This window comes from Strix aluco, chromosome 17 (genome assembly GCF_031877795.1).
Source record: "Strix aluco isolate bStrAlu1 chromosome 17, bStrAlu1.hap1, whole genome shotgun sequence".
In the NCBI taxonomy this organism is placed as follows: domain Eukaryota; kingdom Metazoa; phylum Chordata; class Aves; order Strigiformes; family Strigidae; genus Strix; species Strix aluco.
The window spans coordinates 4,048,621-4,062,257 of NC_133947.1; the positions used below are offsets into that span (position 1 = coordinate 4,048,621).

Genomic DNA, 13,637 nt, shown 5'->3' on the forward strand with positions numbered 1-13,637 from the left:
TCTCTTTCTGCATCAGAACAAACCACAATAATTGTCCCACATACTAAGTATTACCCCCAGCACAAAGCTACAGTGCTGCTATCAGCAGTATTATTTATTGAACATAAAAATTGTAAAGATGAGACTGGACAGAAAATGCCCTCACGGTATAGTGCCCAATTACCTATGGAACCGATGGCTAGCCCCAGTTTCACTTCAGCCAAAAATGTTGTTCTACAGCCAAGGATACTGGCTGGCAGAACTTCTACCAAACCTAACAAACAAACAGACCAAGGAAACTTGGTTCCAGCAGATTAATATTTTCTGATGCAAAACACTTCACTGAAATTCACACAGAACTCTGTAAATGCTCTCCTTTTTTAACACTATATCAATATCCGAGACGTTTTTCCACCTGAGTGCATCTCGTACAGCATTCTTTGGACTTTGTAGCCTTCCCTTGGAAACTATTTCATCCCCCACAACTGTAAAAGATCACAAAATTCTGTTTTACATGCCTTCTCTACCCATGATGCATAATGCCAGGTTTAATCATAACTGATAAACCAGCTCATTTCTAGCCACACTTAAAAAAAATTAGTAATTCAATACTGTATTTTTAAACTAGTTACTTCCTAGCAGTTTTCTGAGGATTTGTTTTATCTTATTTGTAAGAGAAGATAGGAAGTAATCAATAACTCCAAGCACAGTAGCTTTGGACACAAGTATCAGTAGCTATGTAATTATCATTTATGAACACTTCTCTTTGAACTAAAACTTACTCTGAAGGTAAAATTAAGTATGCTTTAATATTGCTCATCATAATGTAACCACCCCTACAAACCAATCACTGAAGTTTACAGATGTAAAGACAATTACAGCATATAGAATCACTAGAGAAAACCCCTAGAACAGTAAAAATAGTTACAGGTTTAAGTTTATAGATCTTCCTACTCAAAGGCAGTTTTCAGACTTTACTTCTGTGGACCCATTCTCTCCGGGCAGGTGTAGTTTCACATTTCTTCTGTACAAGGTATCTTACAAATCATTTTCATGGAGACTCTTAAACAATTATGATAACAATCATATTGCAAATAAAGCAGGAGGACAACAGCTGACTAACCTAGTGCAAAGCCTTACAGCACAAGAAACCATATTTTTAAACCTACTAACGATTCCTCACACACTCAAATACTGCAGCATGAGCTCATGCATACAGCTAGCAGACTCTCTGTTAAAGAGTTTAAGATGACACCACAAATTTGCAAAAGCTCTAGAGTCAGAGTTTCTGCTATGGTTGAATTTCCTTTAAAGCTACATCTATAGTAGGTACCTAATGGATTCCAGTATAAAGGTGTTACTATGTTCACTGTTGTCAAGAGATTAAGGAAAAAAAAAAAAAAAAAAAAAAAAGGATAAACTTTGACTTCTCAAGACAGGGTAAGTATCTCTATAGAGATCAGTTTTAATAAAGAATCCACCTAGCTATCTGCTCAGTAACATTAACCCACTTGGATAATAAAACAGCACTTATAACTACGTTTAAGACAAAAATAAGACCATGTAAATAAAGTTATTTACATCTCTAAAGATAGGTAGCATTTTTGTTTCACTATTAAACAACCGTTCAAGTTTCACTGATGTTGTGCAAAACCTAGAAAGAACACACACACGGGGAGTTCTGCTCCTCTAACAAAGTTCTCATTTCATCCATAAACAAACATGCTGCTAAATGGACCATTACAAACAGGCTGGTGAGCTAACTTCTCCATAGCCTTAACACATACAAGTTTTATAATTGAAAGTTATTAAAATGATTCTCATTCTCACTTGATTGCACTGACACATTGCAGGGAACAGGGTCTACATCAGCCTCTGCCACTTCAGTGGCCGGAGCTGGTGAGGTCTGAAGTGAACCACAGACACCTCAGAATTCAAATGCTTACCATCTTCAGACTTTCCATATCATCATTACTTTTGAACTATCACTACAATCGAAACCCAGTGAGATATATTAAGAGATTCTTTGGGGAGCCCTTAAAAAAAGATTACTCAGAAGAGTAAAAATAATGCTAGTAAAAATATAATGAAATTAATGGAAACACATTTCTTGACAAACATCATAAGCATGCAAACTTCTTTGCAATACCCCAGAGGTTCACAGCATCCCAACAGCCACAACCCTTATCTCATCTAAAACTCTGAGCAGCACAGCAAAGGAACTCAAACAGGAATGCTCCAGATCAAGGTTTTCATTCAGCCTAATGCCAAGCACAGATGTTATGCGTCCAACCGAGCAATATATAGTTTAAGTTTTGGGCTATAAAACCAAGAGGGCCGAGATTAAAATTGTGGTCCAGATGTATTTCTGCAGCTGCAGGCACAATTCACCTTTTGTGCACGCTCCTGCCAGATTTATAAACAATCACAGGAAGACAACGCTATCCAGCCTCCTGCATTTTCTGAATGGAGGGCTGCTGTAATTTACTAAAAATCTGTCTCATTAAATTACATGCATAATAAATATACTGAAATAATCTAAAGGATCTGTCTAGGCAAGCAAATGAATTTCCAATTGTAACTGTACAAAAAAAAAAAATCAAGTTTAAGCAAGCCTAGTCTATTCTTGTAAATTATTGATCCTGAAAATTAAGACATTATCTTTGTGCACTGAATCAACAACAAATTTTTGAAGAGTATAACTGAAAGTAATGATAAGCCACATTTGACACATTCTAATTGCTTACTGCTCTCATGCAACTTGCTATTACGAGCCTTTAAGAATACAAAGTAAATAATTACACCACTATATATTCTCCTGCACAGTAATTATTAAGAATTTGAGGATTGAGATGATGTATTTTTTAATTCCAAGTTCTACAATGGTCTATTCCATAAAATAATAAAAAACCATAAAAGAATCAATATCATGCATAACCTATTTCTTTTGCAAACAGAAACATATCAAAGTCCTACATCTTCTAAAGTGGCAGATACAGGGTGACCAACTTATTCACTGTTCTCACTTTCCAATTTATTCAGCTAGGTGGAGAAGTCCCTGTGATCAGTTACATACTCAAACTCAGCAAAAATATTCAAGATGTATTTAAAGCATATTCTTTGCATGCCTGATTTTGTGCATTTCTTTCAAAAAATGTATGAGAACCAAACATTTTAGTTATTTCACAGGGAACAGACTAAACACTAAGCATTTTAAAGCACCATATTAGCATCAAATGCAGACATTTCTTACATCTTCGTGACTCAGGTGACAAAACCGATGCTGAGTGAAAGACTAGAAAAAACGCCAACATGTAAACGGAAGTTCTAGTTATCAAGTAGCATGATGTAACATTGCATTGTTCAAGGACAAGTTACTTCAAATACCAAAGCTAATGAATTATCTGCTTAAAAATTCAGTGTACTTCCATGCGAATCTTGCTTTCAAACAACAACAACTAAAAAAAATCATCTGACTGGCACTACAAACAGTGATTTAAAAATACAGCCTTATCAAAGCAAAAAATCCTGATTGGTATGTTTTCCAGCCAACACTAAAGTAACAGAAAGCTAAGCTTTCCACCTTTGTTCTAGGTCAGCATGTGTGAAGTTCACACAGTAGAATTCACAAGAAGAAAGACTGAAAGAAATACCAGTTTCAATCATAAAACCTCTCAGCTTAAGCACATACATATCATAGAAAGCAGTAACAGTATTAAAATCAATTTAAAGAAACCATCCAACAGTGAAAATTACCCTCCATGCTCAGTTACCAAATCAAGTACATTTGCATAGATGTTAGCAAACAAATAACTACGTGCACAGCACTGTTTTTCAGTATTGCATCAACTGAAACCTTTAACCCATCTAGTCCTCAACTACTTGCAGGCATAGTTTGCTGTCTAATCATAATTTTCTACACTCAATTTTTGTGTTCTAGGATTATATTGGTATGGCTGAAGAGCTAGTTTTGGAGAAAAATGGCACAGTTATTCCCGGACAGCAGATGTCTCAGTGTTTCCTTCCGAGCACTCCCTGAAGTTACAAGTTCATTATGGGGTGCTGTTGGTTCAGGAAAGCAACATTAAGAATCACTCGTGATCTTATCCTAGATCACCCTCAACTTTCTGTCACTTGACAACTATTTTAAGAAAAGCTATGTTTACAGTAACTGAAAACCCAGGGGGATACTTAGGGGAAAATCACTGCTTGGAATTTCTTGCTTCCATGCTAGTTCAGCCAGTTCTCCTACTTCCATCCCACAGCGCAGTGCTTTATGTTTGGAAGTTACCCAAGTCACTGCTTCCAGAAGTTGCCCTGAGGTTTTAGAAGTCCCAGAGCATATGGTGTAAAGTTTGTTAAGACGATACATATGTGGTTGCCCTCAGATGTCAACATGAACATGGAGTTACTGAACTTTGGAAGGCTAAATTGTAATGGAACAAATTCATTTTTTCTTGCATGCATAAGCTTTAAAAAAGGAAACACTGAGAAGAGTGGTACAGTAATGCTAATCCACACTGCGGATCTGTGTCTCCTTTTTACTCTTTGCTTTTGAAATCTTAAATGAAGGCTGCGTGTTTCAATTGAGAAAATTCACAGTAAAATGAAAGCAGTATCTGCTCGTGTTCAACATGCTTTGGCAGGTACTTCTGAGGGGAAACACAAGGCCATAGCAGACATAAAAAACAGAAGGCAATTTCAAATCTACATCTGAAATTCTGGCCTGCAAGTGCTGCAGAGGAACAAATCATTTCCAAAAGGAGTCCTGAATCCAAACATATAGTACAAACATGATTAATATCCAAATTAAATAAATGGCAACATAATTTATACCTTTGTTACCATGCAGAAGTTCTGGTGGCATGTTATTTAAAAAAAAGCCTTTTTTCCCGCTATTTTTCCCATCTTGCTTGTCTCCCTTTCAGGAGCTCTGTAAGAGAAACATTGAGTAGGTAACTGAAGAACAAAAAAAATACAGCCAAACTCAAATGACTGCTCTCTATGCTTCAGCTGTGGCCTAAAAGGCCTCTTGAGGCTCCTGTATCGTGCTGAAGCTGAGCTCAACAGAGTCATCTTGGGAACTGGGTGTCATAGACTCCTTTGCTAAACTACCAAGCTCCAAAAAGCAATCAGGAAAAAAAAAAATTTGAAAAATCCCTACACTAGGACTGACAGAGCTCCACTGACCTGCAACCCGCACCCTGCACAGCAACGTCCTTCAGCCCCCCGCTACCTCCCCCGCCCCCAGAGACGAGCCCCACGGCTGAGAAAGTGGTTCTGCCACCCAGCCCGCAGCTCGGGGCAGCCGAGCTCTGCCGCCTGCGCTGAGACGTGGAAGGGGAACACCGCTTGGATCCAACCCGCTGTGGACTCAGCTGCACAGGCCTACGGCTCGCAGCACCCCGAGAAAAGAAGCGAACGAGTCAAGGATCCCGCGTCCGCCGAGGAAGACAGCGCAGCGCCGGGGTAACCGCGCTCCCTCGGCCCGGGGACCGCCAGCGCCCGGCCGGACCGGCCCCCGGGCCCCGGCCAGACTGACAGGACAGCCCGCGGCGCTGAGGAGAGCCGGCAGCGGCCCACCGGGGAGGGGACCCCCGCGCCGGGCTGGGCCGCGCCAGGCCCGGGCGGGGCTGGGGGAGGCGCTCCCGCCCTTCCCTCAGCGGGGGCGCCGCTGCGGCAGGTGGCGGGGAGCCGAGCCCCCTGAGGGGAGCGGCTCGGCGGGAAGGGGAGGGCAGAGCGGGGCGGCGCGCCCCGGGGCCGGGCCCAGGGCAGGCACAGCGGCATTACCTGACACCGCGCTCCCGCGACGACCCCGCCGCAACACCCCCCCCCACCCGGCACCGCTGACACCGAGGCGGAAGTGCGGCCCTCGCAGCGGCGGAGTGACGCACGGCTCCACCAATCGCAGAGCGCGGCCTCGCCCCGCCGTCCGCAAAAAGACAAACCAGGTTCTCCGCCCACTCGCCCGGAGGCGGGGCCAATGCTAATGAGGCGCCGAGCCGCACAGCCCCGGGCCGCACCACCTCCGGGGAGGCCGCTGGCCAATGGCGCGTCCGGGGGGCGGAGCTATGCAGATAAAGATGGCACCGGCATCCCCCGCTGCGCAGAGCGGCCTCACCGGGCGCCTTTCGGAGGGGGCGGTGCGGTCCCCGGTGCACGAACGAACGCGGCCGGCTGCAGCCGGTATCGCCTGGTTGTGTTTTATAGGGCGCTCTACCGCCAGCCAGCTGCGGAGCGGAGCCCAGCTCACCGTAACCTATAGAGGACAAAGTGTCCTACTGGCTGAGGGGTGGGAAAGATGTGAAGTTTTGTCACCCAGTAGCTGTCCGTCTTGTAGGGGTGCACTAGGTGGGTCCCCACAGGGCTGCCCACATCCCGGTGCGCACATGGGAGGGTTGTATGCGCTGCAGCTATTTCCTGACATGATTTTAACCAATTTTGTATTTTTTTTTTAACATTCTAACTGGCTTTGAGGTGTGGCACATGTCACTCGTTGACATTTTGTCATCCCAGTCAGCTCCAACACCCTCCCTGTGTGACCAGCTGGTGTGTCTGGAGTGTCCCCATTTGCCTGTCCAGCAAGTGTCTGCAGCCAGCGCTGCTGCTCCGAGCGGGTTACTGGACATCTGGAGATCCCAGAGAAATGTTCGACAAACCCATGGGCTGGCAGCTGATGACTTAGAGTCATTCCCTGCCAGGAGAAAAGCTGGCAGGTGCCTTTATTTCTCTCACCCTAAACTTGCACTTGTTCACACACAACAGGTAACTGGAGGCAAGTTTGTAATAATCCCCTTCACTTCAGAGTAATTACCAGTGTGCTAAAGCAATTGAGACTCTTTGGAGATGTTGATGCAAGTATCAGAACTGACTCAGAAGTTTAAAATTAATTTGACTCATAAAATTTCTCTCACAGGACACCTGTTCTGCTCTTTTTATTTATCTTCTCATTTCTGAGTCTGCAAGGCGTTTTTCTTCACATACACTCAGGCTTCTTCCATGATCAGAGACTTAAAATTCTTTTCTACCAAAATGTCTCCCCTCCTTCCCTTTTCATACCTGAAAGCTAAGAATCAAATGAAATCTCATTGGACCCAGCAACCACAACTTTAAAAAGAAAAAAATAAAAAATATTGCAAAGCATGCACAGAATGAGGTGCTTCAAGAGATCAGGCATGGAGGTAACAAGCATCCATGCTGAGGAGCTAGAAACCGCTCTGGATGAAGTACGTCCTTATCACTAAGACAGAGTGACCCATTGATATAATTGCTGAGGGAGACCTTGTCCTAGGAAATCATACGGGATGTCAGGAGGGTCCAGCACAAAAGTGAACAAAACCCCTTTGGGTATGACGAGCTGGAGCCCTGAGTAAGGAAGGGAAAGGGAATGAAGGAGAGAGATAAATCACAGAAATATTTATCCTCAAAATGATCTTCTACCATTGACATATTTCTCACAGAATCACAGAATCATCTGGGTTGGAAAAGCCCTTGAAGCTCCTCCAGTCCAACCATGAACCTCACACTGACCATTCCCAACTCCACCAGATCCCTCAGGGCTGGCTCAACACTACTCTTCACCCCCTCCAGGGATGGGGACTCCCCCCCTGCCCTGGGCAGCCCATTCCAACGCCCAACAACCCCTTCTGCAAAGAAATCCTTCCTAAGAGCCAGTCTGACCCTGCCCTGGCACAGCTTGAGGCCATTCCCTCTTGTCCTGGCACTGGTTCCTTGGCTCAAGAGACTCCTCCCCCCTCTCTGCACCCTCCTTTCAGGGAGTTGCAGAGGGCCATGAGGTCTCCCCTCAGCCTCCTCTTCTCCAGACTAAACCCCCCCAGTTCCCTCAGCCGCTCCCCATCAGACCTGTGCTCCAGACCCTGCACCAGCTCCGTTGCCCTTCTCTGGACATGCTCGAGTCATTCAATGGCCTTTTTGGAGTGAGGGGCCCAAAACTGAACCCACTCATCGAGGTGTGGCCTCACCAGAGCCGAGCACAGGGGTCAGATCCCTTCCCTGTCCCTGCTGGCCACGCTATTGCTGATACAAGCCAGGATACCATTGGCCTTCTTGGCCACCTGGGCACACTGCTGGCTCATTATTAATCACCCCCCCCCAGGTCCCTCTCTGACTGGCAGCTCTCCAGCCACTCCTCCCCAAGCCTGTAGTGCTGCTGGGGGTTGTTGTGGCCCAAGTGCAGAACCCGGCATTTGGCCTTATTGAAATTCAATGCAAAGCAAATATAGGAATTAGCATATTAGTTCTGTAGCACAGAACTTGTTCATTAGAGGTGAATACAAATAGTTTTTAATGGCTGCAAGGCCTGTGGGGAAATCATCGCTACACCAGACCTCAGCCAGCAGAACTCACCTCCGCAGGGGGTTGGGAGAGAGGGCAGCCGGGGCAGGCAGGAGTGGACCTGTCCCGGTGGGGTGGCTGCATCTCCGGGGGATAACCCGGCTGTGGGCACCACTCGAGGGCTCCTGCTGCAGAGCAGAGACCAGCCGCCGACGTAGCACCATGAACGGTTTTCTGCTGTAGGCACCCTGCAAGGAAGAGTGGTGGTCAGAGGTGGGAATGGCGGCAGAGACCCACATCGTGATGGGATTTATTCCTCCACCTGCGCTTGTATAAAGTATGTTTTCAAAAGTGCAGCAGCAAAAATACGAGCCACTCCTTTGCTGTGTGGCTCCCTCCTGCCCTCCCCAAATACTTTACCTGGCGCACTGTCTGTTGATTCTGGAGTATTACTCACCCCTCAATGAGCCGACAGCTCCTGGCCGTCAGCCATGTGCTGACGATATACGAGACATGAATTAACAGTGATAATGCTCCTTGCTCTGGCACGAATGTGAGGTTTTAAATGAAATCTCCACTTAGAATTGTGTCTCACACACGTTGGGATGGAGGAGTGTTTTGGGGTGGGCACAGCTGGCTCTGAGGACGTCTATCGGTCTCTCTGGATCCCACCTCACCGTACCCACATGTTTCACTCCTGCGTTCACCCAGGCAGAGTTGCAAGGCAGGTGTTGTTGGACTCATCTTTAGGGAAAACAAATCTTTGGGAGGACAGGAGAATTTGTATCATTCCAAATCTGGTTTTAAGATTTTCCTGATTTGCCCAGAGAATTGATTATTTTTTTTCCAGTAAACCCTGATTCAGCAACCCATTGTTGGATTGCTCAACGTTATAGGCTCAACATTAAGCTCAGAAATATTTCTATTGCAGCTTTTAAGCAAAGGCCCACAGACAGAAAGTAAGTGTCAATTTAAATTATTTTCTGACTGAACAGGCCTTTGTCATAAGTAAGTGGCTGATCTGGAAGAGTTCTCTGAAGAGATAATGAAAAGAGAAATCCACTGATTAGATGACCAAGGAATATTGAATTTGTGTAGCTTTTGCAGGTCTTAATTGAAGGCATGTGCATTCAGAGCCTGCCACAAAAATCATTCTCCCAGGCATTTCATGGGCATTTGAACTAAATGCCCATGCTTAGCGAAAAGAAGGCTAATTGACATTTTCTTCCTTTATTAAATATACACTCCAGCAATCTAAAATCACAAGAGCCCAAAATTGAACAGGGAGAAGAATCTAGCTCCATATTTGTTTCCCTTCTGTGTTGGCAATGAGGGGAGAGAGCAGTTACCTTGTAAAGGAGATAGCATGGAAAATTTTGCCTTGCTGGCAAAAGTTTTGCAACATTAAAAATAATTAAAACGGGGTTTTACAATGGAAAGTATTGAGCAACTGTCTCAGGCATAGGTGTAACCATCAGCTCCACCTATAATAAACCTGACGGCTCCCCTCCTGCAGAGCAACGCAATCCTCTTAGAAAACTGATCCAAACAAACCTTGTTACTGCAGCAGATTTACAAAACCTAAATTGCGACAGAATAAGGAAGGGCAAAATGGAAAAACGAAACACATTGATCCTGTGATCTAGAGATAAGGCAAGGAAATGTGGCAAGTTACAGCAAAAACACTGATTGTCTTTCACCAGTTGTATGTAAGGCAGAGTCAAATGCCTCTTCTCTCCTCCTCCAAATAAACCGGTGGCCAAAGGCAGCCCCTTCAGTCCCAGCCCCTGTGGGCAAGTGCTCACCTCTGCCACGGGAAGCTCTGTTCAGACAACGACTCCTTGCCAGGGAGCTTCAAAACCAAACCCATTCGTTTAGCGAGCGCTCCAGCATCTTCTGCCTGATGTCACACCGGTCCCTCGTCCATGTCCTGCTCGTCTGCAGCGCGAGGCCGGGGCTCCTGGCACGCTGTGCCTCCACAGGGCTGCGACTGAAGGAGCTGGGACTGTTCGGTGTGAGGAGGAGAAGGCTGAGGGGAGACCTCATCACTCTCTACAGCTCCCTGAAAGGACATTGTAGAGAGGTTGGTGCTGGTCTCTTCTCCCAGGGAATTAGTGACAGAACAAGAGGGAACGGCTTTAAACTGCAACAGGGGAGGTTCAGACTGGACAGGAGGAAAAAATGTTTCCCAGAAAGAGTGGTCATACAGTGGAATAGGCTGCCCAGGGAGGGGGTGGAGTCACCATCCCTGGATGTGTTTAAGGGTCATTTAGATGAGATGTTGGGGGATGTGGTGTAGGGGAGAACTTTGTAGAGTCAGGCTGAGGGTTGGACTTGATGATCCCGAGGGTCTTTTCCAACCTGAATGATTCTGTGATTCTGAGGGGGAATGCCAACGACACAGCGTTGTCCTTATGTGCCGAATGTTCTTGGAAACACTCCTGTTCCTGTTTACCAACAGCTTCACCTCAGAGGATATGGGGTTTGTCCACACCTGAAAGCTAATTTGGATTAGGGGAGGGTGTGAATTAAAAGCACAGGAGCAATCCCAAAATATCTCTGGGCAGATAAGCCCTGAGGTATCCAAACAACTGGTTAAACATAACCATCACTAATTGCAAAATCAGTGGAGAAGGGAAATAAGTGTGCACAAGAGAGAAGGTCGTGCATCCCGGCAGCAGCAGGAACAGGGCAGGTTTGGGTTTACCCTCAGCCATCAGCCACAGGGAGATGTGGACATGGAAGTGGGACATGGGGAAGGAGCAAACCTCGCAAGAGGATGAGCAGGGCTGCAGCCAGGAGCAGAGCCCACCTCTGGCTGTTGCCCAGCACGTGGCACTGGCTGTTGGGCAGGAGCTCACCGGCCCAGGGCAGGTATCAGCCTGGGCAACCACGCTGTGCCCAGGTGGAGACAGTGGTTTTCATATCCTGTTCTCTGCAGCTTCCTTGTTAAATATTAATTGTGATTATTATAAGATGTCACACCCCTGTCACACCATGCCGGAGGCTGTACAAACACGGAATAGAAAGAAACTTTCTGCCTTAAAGAGGTTGCAGTGGCAGCATCTCCCTCTTCCCAAGTGAGAGGAGGTTGTGTCCAGATACAAGGGAGCCAGACACCACTTTGCCAAATGGAAAACATCCAAATCTTCCACAATCTGAATAATAACGATTTCCTGCTATAGCCTATTTCATCTCAAAGGATAGACATTTTGAATTCTATTGATGGTGATAGTGTGTTTTGAGCTGCTGGCACTAAAAAAGGGAAAATACTGTGAAAGAGCTAGTGTCACATAAATTTATCTAATATAAAAAAGACATTTTAAAAGCAGACATTGGTAACACTGATAAGGCTTTAGTGAAAAAAATGGTAATGCTGAAACCACATGAATTTTAACCAGAATCTTGAAGAAAAGCAATTCAAGAGAAAAAGGAATCCATAAATAATGAGGAACATGGCAAAAGCTGAATAAGTAGAAATAGCCAGTCTGTTAAAAGGCTGAATAAGCATGTTCTTTGTAACAGCATGGAAAGGAAAAGACACAACAGCCTGTATCCTCCGCTTCAGTGATAATTTCCCTGGGAGCTGCACCCATTCATCTGGGGGCACCTCAGGGCCTGAGCCACTTCTCTTCAATATAAAATAAAGTTTTGAAAATCTCTGTGGTCAAAGTTGTGAAAGCTTGAAAGCCAAATTGCAAGCGTACGAAGGGCTTTCCACAGTAAGCAGGAAAGCTTCTTAAAAAAACATGCTTTCTCACAAAGTCTAGATGTCATCCTCTGCTGAATCCTGAATTCTTCTAATTCCAGATATGACTTCTGGCACTGGAAACTCCCGCTCCTGGAGCCGAGTAGAGATGAGCAGGGGGTTGCAGTGGGGATAAAAACAGTTGGGCAAAACTAGGTCACTTCCAGATCCCGTCTCACCCTCCCTGGGATGGAAGTCCATCGTTTTCTTGTATCTCCATAGCAGGGAAGATGGGGATGGATCAGCTTTGACTCACAGCTTCAATCCACCCCCCGCTGTAGGGGGATACCAGAGACCCCATGGGGCCCAACTTTTAGACACCCACTCCCCCTGGGTACCCACGAGCTTCGGCTGTTTCTGTTTCAGGAGCAGATCTGAAGATGCTTTATTTTCCCAGTGCCCATGCGCCATCATGCTGCCGCCAGTTGATCTGCCAGTGATCAATGATGCTTTATATCCTAATAGAGGTTTATTTGTCAAACTTGGCCACAAGAGCATCTTATCTAGAATTAATTACAATGTCTGGTTTTAGCTATGTGTACAGCAGTATGGCAAGTTACCCCTGTACTCTTTGGACCAAATTTCTATCTACGGATGGCAGTACTTACATCAGAGATTAATTTAATGGCTTGTATGATGCTTTCTTTCTGGAAATTCAAGTCAATAGAAGCTAATTATACTTATTGATGCAAGATCAGAATTGACGTATGAATAAATTGTGCTTCCTTGGTAACTTATCTCTGTCCCCAGGATCTCACCCGTCACAAGCGGCTGAGCAGGATGGGTGTGCATGAGGCAGGGCAAAGGGATGCTTCTCACAGCCCACAGTATAAGGGATAATTTCCTTTGGATACTCCCCATGCCAAGTAGAAAGTCAAACAGATTTCTACTGCCCAGGTAATATGGAGGTGTTGGTGATGTCGGGTGAATTAATTTAATTATTTACTGGATTAGATACTATTAATTCAGTAGCACAGTGTTTCCCCAAGTCAGCACCAGTTCCCTTTCCATTTTGCTGGTTTTGTGGATGAACGGACAGCAGATGAGTGTTTCCTGTGGCATGCACGTGTATTTTTCAGGTGTTCCTGATGACACATCTACACTGTGCCCCAGAGCACAGGGAAGAGTCACCAGGGCTGGCAGAGGACACAGCACAAGGACAACTGCCCTCACACCAGGCTACCACCTCCTCGCGATGCAGCGCAGAGCTCAAGCATCTGCCGTCCCCGGGAATGGGCTCATGCCAGTTCAGCCCTGCAATTCTGTAAAAAATCCCTGGATTTTAACCCTGCCGCTTGTGGTTGCCAGCAACACCTGCAAAAAGAAAAAAAAAAAAAGACAAACCAAACCAAAAAACCACTAGGTATAGCAGACTGTAAACTTTACTGATACACTATAGACTGTTTCAAATCAATTCAGCATGTAGTTTTCTTTAACTTTGTAAAATTAGCACCTGTGATCCAGCAAATATTTATACGAACATATTACTTGCTGGGACAGTCTACTGAATGTTACAAAGTCCTGTTCACTGGTCCCTAGGCAACCACTGAAACAAACTAATTAGTAGCTACAAATTCACACACATCCATCAAAATAAGATCCAGATTAATTTTGT

The 13,637-nt window shown here is 45.3% G+C and overlaps 1 protein-coding gene across 4 annotated transcripts in view; it reads right to left on the bottom strand.

The window, feature by feature from the left end:
- Positions 1 to 5,863, bottom strand: part of OSBPL2 (oxysterol binding protein like 2) — a 40,697-nt gene extending 34,834 nt beyond the window's left edge. For 2 of the 4 annotated variants that reach the window (XM_074843365.1, XM_074843368.1), the window contains exons 1-2: positions 5,770 to 5,863; positions 4,816 to 4,912 (exon numbers count right to left, since the gene is read on the bottom strand). The gene's annotated coding sequence lies outside the window, so the exon portion shown is untranslated. Of the gene's footprint in view, positions 1 to 4,815; positions 5,166 to 5,769 lie in introns of those variants that run through there. The other 2 variants (XM_074843369.1, XM_074843366.1) reach the window with 2 other exon arrangements.
- Positions 5,864 to 13,637: the final 7,774 nt, after the last annotated feature.